This window comes from Hippocampus guttulatus, chromosome 3, assembly GCF_054856545.1.
Source record: "Hippocampus guttulatus isolate MCC_2025c chromosome 3, RoL_Hgut_1.0, whole genome shotgun sequence".
NCBI classification, from domain to species: domain Eukaryota; kingdom Metazoa; phylum Chordata; class Actinopteri; order Syngnathiformes; family Syngnathidae; genus Hippocampus; species Hippocampus guttulatus.
The window spans coordinates 19,142,829-19,156,312 of NC_141263.1; the positions used below are offsets into that span (position 1 = coordinate 19,142,829).

Here is a 13,484-nt window from a genome sequence, read left to right on the forward strand (position 1 = left end):
ACATGGAGTAACATTAAATAAGGAAGTATTCACAACATGTACAAAACGTAGCTGTACTTCTACAGAGTAAGTATTTTTATCACATCCGGTGGTGTCCCAATACGTTAGTCTTAGTGTACATTGTGTAGCTTCACTGTTGGACAGTTAAAAGCTGCAGCCCACTGCGTCTCTTCTACGCCTGCTGAAAAACCAGCTGAATGAGATCACTGGTAACCAATTCAGCACGGGTCAACTCTCCATGAGAACAATTCATTTTTAATTGGTCTCAAATCTAATCCATTTCAGATTGTCAGCCCCTGCATTCTTCACATCGCCTGACACTGTTGTATGTGATGTTGTCCGGGTACAGTAACCCTATTTCCACAGTAGCGCCCACCGCCACCCTCTACCAGAGATGCTGACAATTAACAAACCTCGAAAAAAAATACTTCTTAGTTCTTATCTTTTGTTCACAGCATGAAAGACAAAACCATTTATAAGGGTCATCGGCCCACAGAGCCAAAGGGGGAGAGCGACGCTAATGTTGACATCACAAGCTAAGTCATTCTAAAATCAAGCATGGAGCGCGTTCAGCAAACCACAATTTATTGTATAAAAATCTGTGAAATCGACCAATAGCGCCATATAAAAGAGTGTAAAACTGTACGTGCACATTAATGTTTACTCAAAGATATAGCAGCTAGTTAGATCCTGTGCAAGGTATAAGTCGTCACTCGGTGCTTGTTTTCGTCAAACAACATCAACAAATGGACAGAAATACGCCAATCAAAGAAGATCCAAATCAAAGTCCTTTGTTCACAGAAAGCTGCTTGATTCCAAACAGGAGTAGAAACATACCAAAATAAAAACAACGCCTCTGCTCAGACAACCCCCGGGGGGGGCTCAAATTATCAAAGAGTGCACAGAACACATCCTAAATTCATTCGTACACTTGAAATTAAGAGTGTGCTTAAGTACAATAAAATCCATATTTATCAAAACGTGCGGATACTCCAACTCCATATTGTTCATCTGGGGTGTTTGAGCTTCATGGTATGAGTATACTGTATTCAGTCCCTAGCAATGGTCGACAAATATAGTCCACTTTGTTTGAACTCCATTCGTGCATGCTTTAGCCACGCGTTTCCTTTTATTTTCTTCGACTTTACCAGTGTTCTTCTCATCCTCCCTCTACTTTGGCTGACGAGCTCTGCCTCCCGCTTCGGTTCCATCAAAGTGTCACTTCTAATTTGGTGTTTGTGCTGACTCCATCCCTGCTAGCAATCAGTGAAGAAGACATCCATTACTCCTCACTGTGAAAGCTCCCTTCAGATTCCCACTGGACTTTAATGACACCTGACAGAACACAGGTTTACTACTTAGCAAACTGCCCTCCCCCAAATCCCACGGAGACAGCCGATGGGGCCGGCTTGGAGACTACATCCTGACTTGGTGTACAAACACCACACAAGAGGAAAGCAAAGCAAGTGATCTGCGATCATAGAGTTCGGATTCTGGCTAAGAAAAAACACATTTTGTTGAAATAAACGTGTTGAAAATGTTTTGATTACACAAGTCATGGATATTTATTTGTGCAGTGGACCTTATTCAGTTACTTACAGTATTTCAAATACATGAATGGAAAATGCTACATTGAAAAAAAAGATATTAGAATGAATAATGTAAATTGAACTTTTCAGGGCTCAAACTGTACAATTGTAAACCTTGAACTGTTAATTTATTCATTCATATTTTAACATTGTCATCTGCCATACAATCATGAATAGAAGTTAACCAATTATACAGTAAAACTAAATAGAAGTACTCAATAAAAGTAAATAAACCAATTTTATCATTTACTCACCTTGTGAAAACAGTTTATCAAAAAATGAGTCTTTTAAACTTTTGTAAACGCAGCCAAGCATCATGTCGTTGCTTAACATTACATTATGTTTCCTCATTGCCGTTAATGGTAAACTTTTCTGTTAGCATCTCAAGAACAAAAAAGAGACAAAACAGGAAGCAAAACATAATGGTGGAGTCACAAAACTCCACGTTTTGAGCCACATTGAGAAGCGTATGCCGGATAAATATGCTTAAAATGAAGCATATTTATCCGGAATATTTTGGTCTGCCTCCAAATTGTTCCGCTTTTGAAGCATTCCACTATGGGTGTTTCCACCACCGCATTTCCAAAATATTGATTACAGACCACAGAAATGATCTATGAGGCTCACTGCTTTGTGAGCTAAAAGTGCAAAGGTTTTTCACTTTGAAAACTTACTTGTGTTTGCTCTTCATCTTAAGGCAATCCAAGTGTTGCTTGTCACATCGCTCGCTGCAGCCCCGAGCCATTTGTGACCTACATAGACAAAGTAAACAAACAATGTGACATTGCTGAAGGAAGCCTGACTTTTTTTTTTGTGCCCAAGGCGGCCCGAAGCATCTTGCCACGAGCAAGACACCACGCCACTCGATGTCCAAGGTGGCACAGAGACAAAAAGGTTCATCACTGACTCAATTACCGGTAGCTTTAAATGAGTAAGAAAGAAGTGCCAAATATGATCCTATCATCATTATTGCTATGTGCTCATCATCAAATGTACTCATGAAATGCTTAAGTCAAACTCTTTTCGGACATTTAAACTAACTTTGCTGAAGAAGTTGACCCGCCCTGAAAGTGAAGTCATAATTCTTCTATTACTGCGGTCGAAAGAAACTTATAAATGTGCAGAAACACATATCACATAATTTGGCAAGAGCTAATGTTGGATGAGAGATAATAATTGTTTAAAATTGACCTGGATCCAGTAATAAGATGGCAAGGGTCCTCACCACTTCCTTGCTTGCAAACTTTTAAGTCTTTTGATTTACTTCTAGTTTTTCATCATATGCAAATTGCCTTTTAAAACTGCTCACTTAATTAAGTACGCCACGATGGAAAGCAAATTTAATGTATGCCTTTCTTTGCATCTGTAAATCACATTGTGTGAGCTGAGCTGGCAATACCAATGTTAATCCGTTTATTGTTGTGACGGTATTTCATCTACGCTGACCTGCAAAGTATTGTATACTTTATGGTATTCGAAATGTAAATAAATCTGCACCAAATGTGTATTTCTATGACCGATGATTCCATATTTTGTACATGAAAGCAGCTCAAAGAAGTGATGCCCTCTTTTTTGTGAAGTACAAAGTAATTCTTACCCAAGGACAAGATGACAGTTTAAGGTTTTAGCAAAGTTGGAGCATTGCATTGGTATGTCTTGAGACAGTCAATCAGAGGAGTTATTCTAAAGCATTTACTTCCCATGCCTGCGATTTCTCCCCTCTGACCAAAATCAGCAAAATTTCAGTGATCTGATGGCTACCCAAGATTATCTTGACATATGATCTTGTGGTGTGAAGTGTGTTAATGATTTCTTCCTACCTGTTCAAAAAACAGTAAATGCAGACAATCGATTGTCTGTTAAAAATAAATAAATATATATATATATCTATATACTCGACGAAAAAGTCTGTCATGTGGGATCATTTAATGTATTATCATTTTTCATATTAATCATATTTATATTGCACTTAATTGAACGGTGTTTGTTTGTTTTTTCTTCTTTCTTCTTTCTGCCTACATTCTTGCTGCTGGAGGCTGTAAATTTCCCCAGTGTGGGACAAATAAAGGATATCTTATCTTATCTTATCTTATCATCAACACCAAGGATGACCGAAGCGACGGAGCCCATGGCTATCGAGTGGGACCGAATAGAAGTCAAGAAGTGAACGGAATGAAGACAGCACATAAAAAAGGCAACTGGCAACAGTGCGACGGTCAACAGAAACTGCTGAATGTTTCATCAGCAGATGGAAAGAAATTGTCAGATAACAGCTCGTCTAACCGCTTTGTATTTTGGATGCCCTGTGGCATAAGGCGAGCTCTTGTCAGATCGGTTGCTACATCATCTTCTGTTTCAACATGTAGACTTCTGCTGTGGAGGACAACATTCTGGATTGCCAGCGGAGCTCTCCGTATATGAGTGTGCTGTGAATAATAACAACCCGCATTAACCCGCATTATCATTACCCTAAATTCTTATCCAGTCTAACTTTAAAGCAGTTTTGTTGTGGTCACCTAAACGGCACGTTTCGTTTAAATTTGGAACATTATACATTGTCAGTCTTTTGAGTTTTACATCGGTAAGAGTAAATCGTAATATTACACTTGATAACTGCAATGTCAGGTTTCCGGAAAAGTTGCGGACAGAATTGGGACTCCGCAATCAGACACAGATAAGAAGTTTTGACAAATATTTATGGACTGTAAATTTCCCCCAGTGTGGGACAAATAAAGGATATCTTACTTAACAAACGCAAAACCGACAAAGTACAACAAAGGACGCTGGTAATCAAGAACTAGGAAAAGGCGAAAACAAACAGACAACACTTGCAAAAGGCAAGGGACAAGAAAACTCATAAGATCCGATGCACAAGAATATACAATAACAAAATACAAGAAAAGTACTATGAACCAACATGATTGTTTTTGGGGGTGGGGTGTCAACATCTAGAAAAATTAAAGCACTTGGAGTCATGCGTAAGGCTTAAAAATCCACCAGCCAGTTGTTGGCATAGCATGGCTTTTAAAGGCAGCTTAGCTTACGAGGATGATTAGTGTCAGGTGTGGCTCATTAGGGAACGCCCACTCTCCAGCTGGAGACTAAAAAAAAAACAAAAAACATGACCGGATCATGACATGCTACCAAGCAGCATAGCTTTTCTATTGCCTCGGTGGCATGAACATGACGTATTTTTACAGATTAAAAACTGTGGCGAAGAGGAAGAGATGTGGGAGTGTGAGCTTGAGAAACCGCGGGGCATCGGTGACCTTTTCTGTCCGTGAGAGGCAAAGTTGAAGTTTGTGTGAGCTGATGAGATGTCAGCCGCAGCTCATCTGATGACACTTCTCACTTGTGGCTCACATTTGCTTTTCTCAGGGCCAGCGGGTCCTATAATTGAGGTGACGCCATGTGGAATGTGTAGAATTCTTGCGGGACCAAAAAATATCCATGTGGAGCATTGTGTGGTGATATAGAAAACTTTGGTCAGGGTTTAACAAACACGGTTTAGTGTATATCCAGTATCTAATCTGAAAAGAAAAAGAGGAATAGGCTGCAGTATATTTATAACACATATTTCAAGTGAAAATGTAATTTTCGTAGTTAGCTCAACAAACAGCTTGCTGCTTCCTAATGTGCCAAGAAATGTAGCAGAAAAAGTCATATTTAGACATTAAGTCTTGAAATCCATGCATCCGTTGCATGGATTTCATAGAGATGAGTCCACCACCATCCCACCCACCCCTGCCAGAAAAAGCATGCTAGCTATAAGATATGTAACATTGTCATTTAGAGAAATACAGCTTGCTCAGATAGTTCATGCCAGCGGGCTTCCATCCTTATGCAGTATTTAAAAAGGGCAAGCTGAGCACATTTGAAATGTTAATCAGGTTTGCCCTCATGTGTATAATTTATATTTAATTGTCACTTATTTGTGGGTACAAGTGTAAATTACATTTGGCACACAGCAGAACCATCTCGACAAAGAGAGGTAGGAGAAAGGTGCTACCATGCAGGAGGTTATGGATTCATTCTGGAAATGGGTCCAGGAAACCAGGACAGTACAGCGGCATGACATTAATAGTGTTATTGTTGGTGGGGTTTTTTTTGTTTTTGTTTTTTTAGACAGCTGGTACTCATTAGATTGTGCAGGTATATGTATAATTGTTGTAGCCTGTGAGTGTACTCTCTGAATTAAAAGAGACATGAAATTTTATATGAGTCTATTCAGTGCCTGACAATTTTGACATTGAACCACCAAGTCGATTTTCTGTTATCTATGAAAAAATGTGAAAGTTAGGGGGGTCACCAAGCCAAGAGTCACTGCTATAGTACGTGGTTAAATTAGTCAGTGGTTGCTTCACACAAATGCCATTCATTTGAAGTCTGGATATGGAAGGGTGAACATTTCCGACCTTGGAGGGAGTTTCAGAGTCTCCAAGAGCAACATAAGAAGTCTTTTTTTTGGATAATAATCACCCGAGAGCTCAGAAAAGTCATTAAATATAACAACAAAGTACCAGGCTCCAAAAGTAAGCCTTTAAAGGTAGTGGCCATGTCACAAGCATACAGTATATTCATCATATATTCATAATAGCCTATGTTCAATTTTAGTGATGGTTTCATTTGCAACACAGTGACTAAAAAAAAATATATATATATATATAAGGCGGCCCGGTAGTCCAGTGGTTAGCACGTTGGCTTCACAGTGCAGAGGTACCGGGTTCGATTCCAGCTCCGGCCTCCCTGTGTGGAGTTTGCATGTTCTCCCCGGGCCTGCGTGGGTTTTCTCCGGGTGCTCCGGTTTCCTTCCACATTCCAAAAACATGCATAGCAGGTTGATTGGACGCTCTAAATTGTCCCTAGGTGTGAGTGTGGGCTTGGATGGTTGTTCGTCTCTGTGTGCCCTGCGATTGGCTGGCAACTGATTCAGGGTGTCCCCCGCCTACTGCCCGAAGACGGCTGGGATAGGCTCCAGCACCCCCCGCGACCCTAGTGAGGATCAAGCGGTTCGGAAAATGGATGGATGGATGGATATATATATATATATATATATAAAATGCTATACAGTAATGAGTTAATCAATTACAAAAATATTCAAATACCGTACTTACTTCACACTGAGAGAACATCCTGTTTCTGCCGGATAGCGGCCGTGCGCTAATAATGTCGAACACTGAGTATGGCAACTAAATTAGCAACGCTGAGTAGCCTTCACTCGGTCACATGCCCTGTCGTCCTGGTAACAAAGTCTGTGCTCATCAGGTGCATGAGACAAGATTGCATGAGGCAGTGATTTGAACCAGAGTGAAAAATAGATATTAAGTGTGCTTTTTTTTTAATTACTTTTGCATTCGACAGAATGGCAGAGAGTTTATTTTTAATACATCTGGGAATTGTTAAATATAGTGATGAAACTACATATTTCCTATCAGTACTATGTCAGGTTGAACAATGACATTGCTTACTGTCCTGCAAATTCCTGTCTGGAAGCCCAACTTTTTTTTCTTTTTGACAGAAAAAAACCAAAACTTTTTCTTAGGTCGTAAGTCATCAGTGTCACTTCTCCTTCTTCCGCTCCCAATCAAAATCAAACAGAGGCGTGACTTGATTACCAAGGTGTCTGCTGTCACAGCACTTGCAATCAGAAAAATCTTGTGCACGTGCGCCCTCTCCCTTCCTCTTTTGACATCCTTCCTTCTTTCTTCCCCTCCAGAGCTTCTCTGTTCTCTCCCCAGTCGGGATTATTTACCAGCACATGCAGCAGACTGAAGCGGCGCAGCTCCCCTGCCCCGGGAATGCCCGCAGCCAAGCAGCAATCAAAGCAAAGCGCCATCTCTCTTCCACCTGTTCCCATGGGCGCTGCGGAGGCAGTGCAGTGGGGATGAGATGGGAGAGGTGGTGCTTAGGGAGGGGAGCGAGACGGAGGAAGCGGGGATGGAGAGTGTGAAGAAAAGACTTTGTGAGAGAAATAAACAGTGGATCAGAGGATTGGAGATGGTCTGTGGGGTGATGACTGGGGGTTAAAAATGAAGGATGACAGTCGCTGTAAAAAGTTGAGTAGACAGGTGACAAAGTCCATGGATGTTACACGCAAACAAGCAAAAAAAAGAAAGACGTGGAAAAGCTCCACTGTCCTAGCCACCATGATGAATATGACTGAGTGAAGACCGTGAGAAGTCGCAAGATCTGCCAGTGTACTTCCATTATCCATTTTCTATACACCACTTATGCTGTTCAGCATCATGGATGAGCCGTAGCCCGTGACAACTGAACCAGGTCCTATGTGGGCCCCCCGCCCCGATGAAAAAATGTGGCCCCCTCCATCATTTAAGTGGCCCATCTCTGAAGCAGACTCACAATTAAAGCAACAAGACTCCAGTGTCACCAGGTGTCAACATTTGAAGGTACCTGTAGACTATTTTCTATTCTTTTTGTTTCGCATCTGCCTGGCAGCTGAAACTATTGGAAAAAAAACAAAACAGCAACCCCACCTGGACCAATGGCTCTGAAATGAAATCTTTGTCCTTTTTAAAGTTTGTATCCAATAAAGGACTGTTAATCAATGGTACAGTACAGTAATCCCTCGTGTATCGCAACCTCATTCTATTCAATTATATTCTATTGCTGGGAACTAAAATTCTGTCCTAATGCACCGATTTCTCTTTTGGAAGTTGCACAGTTTCATTCGCACATCTGTGTGAATATTTCACAAATTCAAAGTGGTCGCATCCTTTGAAATGAACAGCTTTGTAGCGCGCCCAAGAAACAGGTTGTCCTGCCTATTAGCCACAGTCAATCTCGCAATTATACCATGATGAAGTTAGTCTGTCTTTATTGTCCATTAAGGTAATTATCACATGCAGTAATTGCCTTTTAAAATAATGGGCACCCAAAATATCCAGTAGCTGAATTCTGATTAGCGCTAAAACTAAATTAGACCCATGATGTTTAAGATGAGTGTTAAAACTACGTCAGGGAGTCATTAAATCACAGGAAAACACTTGCTGGGATCATTAAATGTTCAAGAAACACAATTCCCACACCTTTGTTTTGAAAGTGCATGAACAAGCCTATAAAACTGATAGATCTGTTAACAAAAAACTACCTCCAACTACACTAGCACTTAGTAGAGTGCAGACCTATGCCACATCTGAACTGTTAACAAAAATGAAAACGAGACAGTAGGCAACCATGAGTATGACTGATTGTGGTTGCCATAGACAGTTGCCACAAATTGTAACGATTTCTTTCTTAGCCTTCACTGAAGAAAATGGTGTGTTGAATTTACTCAATTATATTTCGTCTAGTGGATACATTTTGTAAGTAGAATACTGTATATATCTACTTGGAAAATGTATCTGGATCCAAGTAGATGAGCCACAGTGGGGTCAGGTCGGTTTGGAATTTGTAATGTGAAAGCGCTGGTTCCCATTTTAGCTGGGAGATTTTTACTTTGTACGATGTCTGTCCCCTTTACCGCTCTCTGTATTTATTTCGGGAAAAACTTATGTTGTGTTTTTATTTATGCTCACTCCCCAGTGCTCTCTTGGTTAAATAAATACCATGATAATAAATCCATAGTTTGTTGGTTGTGTGCTTTGGGGTCCTCATTTGGTAATATTTGCACGCATAATTGGCAAAGGTAGCAATGATAACTAATGTTGTGGCCAAATGAGTTAGAGAAAAAAAAAGATTTGTTAAAATGAGGAGAAAAGGTGAAATATGAACAAATGCATCGTCAAGGTTCAGCACCCATATTGCGTATTCATAGATTTCAGCACCCATATTGCGTATTCATAGATTTTTTAAAAAACAGCATTTTAAAGATATTTGTATGTATATTTTGGGTTCTCCCACGTTGCCCCCATGCATGATTTTTGGTGAAAATATTCATATTAATCAACATTTTTGGAGTTTAAAATAAAAACAGTGGATCAGAGTATTACCCAGCCCCCCTCCCCGCCGCCTCCACAATGCATTTCAATGGGCGTCGATGATACACAGATTTTCACCATTGGCAGCCAGGCCCGGTCGCTATCCTCCGCAAATAGCAAGGTGTACACAGGATACAATGAAAAGAATGAGAGTGGGCGAATAAGACAGCACGGCGCAGGAAAGTGTGTCGGGGCCTCATGCCAAGTGAGGGCCCGATAAACACCTGAGCCTCGGACAATGATGATGGCTGTCACGGAGCGAGAGGTGGCTCACGCTCACGATAATAGTAATAAACAGCAGCGTAAATGAGCTTGCCGCCTGCATGCATCCATGTGTGCGCAAATGAGCTCCCCTCTTATCGTTGACGGGGGGCTTTATGGATGGCTTGCGCATTGTCGGGATAAAGGTGATCCATTTGCGTCTCACGTTAGGCGAGCGCACGGGTCCATCATTTCTTTCAGGGGCCATCATCCCACTCCCGCATTCTGAGATCAGACCACCACCCTTTTCACGCTCCCTCTTGAAGGCTTTTACAAACCTGCCCTTGCTCTTCCTTTTCGCACAGGCTGTGATGTTATATTATTAGCCAACCCCTACATGTTTTAACTCTGTGTTGTAATGATATTGTATTTTCCTCGCCGTTACAAGACATTTCTTCTCAGCTCTGAATGAAAATGTTGCTGGAAAAAAAAAGGTAAAGGTATAAACACGATCAGCTGGCGACCAGTTCGAGGTGTTCCCCGCCTACTGCCCGAAGACAGCTGGGATCGGCTCCAGCACACGCGTGACCCTTGTGAGAATGAGCGGATTAGAAACTGGCTGGAATTAATCAAGCATTTTCAAAATACTTAAGATGATTGTTAACACATTTCATTTATGACATGTGCTAATCTAGACTCCACATTTGAGTTCATCTAAAACCTTTTACATACTTTAGTAGGTTGGGTACTGCTGTTTTGGAGAGCAACAGGGTTCCCAAGTGCTCAGCGGTTACTTCTTTAAAGTCTGTAGTCCCTATTTCCGTGCGCAGCGCAAGTCTAGCACAACGTGTCGGCTAATTGTGTGCAAGGGTGGAGTTTTCTTTCTTTTGGCATTTTCAGATACCGGCGCAGTTAGAAATAAGCACTTGTGCCGATGTGGGACTGAATACAGCCAACTTAATCCCTCTCAATCGAAACGGCTCCCCTCATTTCCTTTAAATTCAGCCCAGAAGAGGTGTGCTGTCTACATGGCGGAAGCATAATGGACTCGCTGGAATCCGTGCATGAGATTGGTGCCGACAAGGTACGTTTAGAAGGAAGTGCAAGGAGATATCCACTTGGGGTTCATGTAAAGTTGGCCTCTGTGAACCACCGATCATGCATTTGTGTGTGTCTTTTTCAATCATTCGAATCCTTAAAATAACAGACGTACTGCACAGCTTGACGAAGTAGGTAATCCGTGCAAATCATTTTTATCTCCTGCTATCCCTGTTTCTATTTTGTCTAAGATTAAAAGGCTAATTGAGCCAAAGAGTATTGAATATCCTGTTGTACATGTCACCAAGAGTGATTTTTCTTCCCACACCCTCATGTTAATAATTGAACCTTTATGGATATTACTATTTTATTAAATACGGCATCAAGACAGATATTTTTGGAACAAACTCTCGACTTAGAGCTTGCCTCATGGCATGAAAAGATCTTTCATTCAACGTGACGTAATTGACCTCCTTGACCAGACTATTCTTAATGTGTCATCCATTAATTTAATCTAAACTAGAATTGAAACACCACTGATGGTAACAGTCAAGTCACCTGACTTGTGATCGACAACCACAATTCTGTCTCGTCATGTGTGCTGTTTTTTTTTTTCTTGAGACCAACATTGCTCCCACTCAATCGTCACACGAGAGACACAATCTGCTGCTCCGAGCGCTATCACCGTGAACAAAGATGTGTCAGAGGCCTCACACCTCGGCCCATTAGCCGGACGCAGTGAGGAACTGTGGCAGGTCCACCAACAGGAGTCCACTATGACAGCTTGGATATGGTACAGTCAGTGTCCTGTGTTGGCTTGGTGACAGATGACGCCGCTCCGCCTGTTGCTGTGAGCTGTCATCGTTCCTATCGATTGGGTGACAGATGAGCCCCAGGAGGAAGTACGCAGCGGCAGATTGGGATTGCTTCGTGTATTTGCTTCCTGCTTTCTTGGCATGATGAAATTGACATAGACTCTATTGATCGAGCAATTATAGGAGTGGACTGGCAAGGAAATAATTGTTCATCCTTAGATCCCCTACCAGACCTTGCGGACATTGGCTGGATGTGAACACCCTCCGGAAGACCAACAAGGCGTTTAACTGCGAACATCATGAAATTGATTCCTGCTTGTCCCTAACCACTTGCTCATTAGCTTGGCTAACAGCGGTGGTAGGCAATCTACGAACAAATATAAATATCGATTGGCTGGGAGGACGCAGCGCCTAAGTCACAAAGAAACCGAAAGCTACTTGTTAGGACTAGAATCAAGCGAGGACTTAATTGTGTTGTGTCGCTTAGAACTTTTTTCGATTAGCTCGTTGCTGCTTGACATTCAGGTGGGCTCAATCAAAACAGCTCCTGCCTTTAAGTGAACGCCGCCACATATTGCAAGGCGAGTTGCAACAGCGTGGGGCCAAAGATTACTTCTAATGGTGCTCTTAAATCAGCCCGAGTGTCAGGATGAGGGGCTTGTGTGGGCGCGACATCCACCAAACCGCATTACTCACTCTCTGGAGGTCCGCGGTGAGGGGACAGCGGTGTTATATAAAAGCTGCCTTAACTCGATGCTCTAATTGCCTGTTGTTCTTCAGCAACACTCGAGCTGACGGAGAGGCATTTAAAGACAAGGATTATAGCTTTTAGAAGCAGGATCGATGCCGGAGGAGGAAGCGAGCACCTCTCATATACAGTGAAACCTGAGAATATTGACGTTGTCAAAGCCTGAGAGGTTCGAGTGCAACTAAATTTATCTCAGCAGGTGAAGTTTAACAAGGTTGTTTTGGACTGAAGCGCATAGTGTATTTTTTCGCCGGCCCGAGGTCTTACTTACCAAAACAGATCATCCATTTTATTGTACAGGGGAGGAAAGTGACATGTAATGAGAAAATAATGAGCGGCACGAGTAATGAGCCCTGCGCCAGCCATCGTCATCTATATCGAGAAATGTAACTATTGACTGAGACAAGGTACTTTACTCACACATAAATGAGTCATTGAGATTTATAATGGCAAGAAAAGGTGGAGTACATGAGCTAATTATGAGCAATTGCCATTAATATCTGCAATGTTTTAATGACCCTTGATGAGTGTTGAATGGGCTGTACCAAGAAAGGCAAGGGACCGTCAGGAAATACAATTTTCTAATCCCAATTTGATCAATAACGTTAAGAAAGGAAGTCAATAAAATGAATTATTTGGTCAACAGTGCAAATCGTAGCATCATACAAACTGTATTTATCATAACACCTCAGCATTTTTGCCTTTCGGACAAGTAAGCCGACTGTATAAGGAAAAAAAGTCAAACTCAAGGCCCGGGGGCCAGATCCGGCCCGGCACATCTTTTTATATAGTAAATCATGCATGTGAACTTCCATGATCCTTGCTAAAATCTGCGCTCAAATTTCAAATTGTCATTCGTAATACATAGTGTTGAGATTTCACAAGAATTTTTGTGTTACTCTTTTTACAGTAACTTGAACAATAGTGGTACAAATTATGATCCTTGACTTTTGATTTCAAAACGAGTCATCCATCAATTTGTTGTATACATTTACCCGAGAAATGTAGAGTCATCTTAAAAAGTGTATCTGGATCCAGATGATTTTATTTCATGCAGCCATTTGATGAGATAAAAATTTTGTAAATTCAACAAAAACCTTTCTTCGTGCACAAGATTCACCACTATTTCATACTCCTGAAGGGAGAAAAAGAAAGA

The 13,484-nt window shown here is 41.4% G+C and overlaps 1 protein-coding gene across 1 annotated transcript in view; it reads right to left on the bottom strand.

Annotated features, from left to right (window-relative positions):
* Window positions 1–2,263: 2,263 nt before the first annotated feature.
* gnpnat1 (glucosamine-phosphate N-acetyltransferase 1) overlaps window positions 2,264–13,484 on the bottom strand; it is an 85,301-nt gene continuing 74,080 nt past the window's right edge. Inside the window, exon 7 of the mRNA XM_086107283.1 lies at window positions 2,264–2,341. The gene's annotated coding sequence lies outside the window, so the exon portion shown is untranslated. The remainder of the gene's footprint in view (window positions 2,342–13,484) is intronic.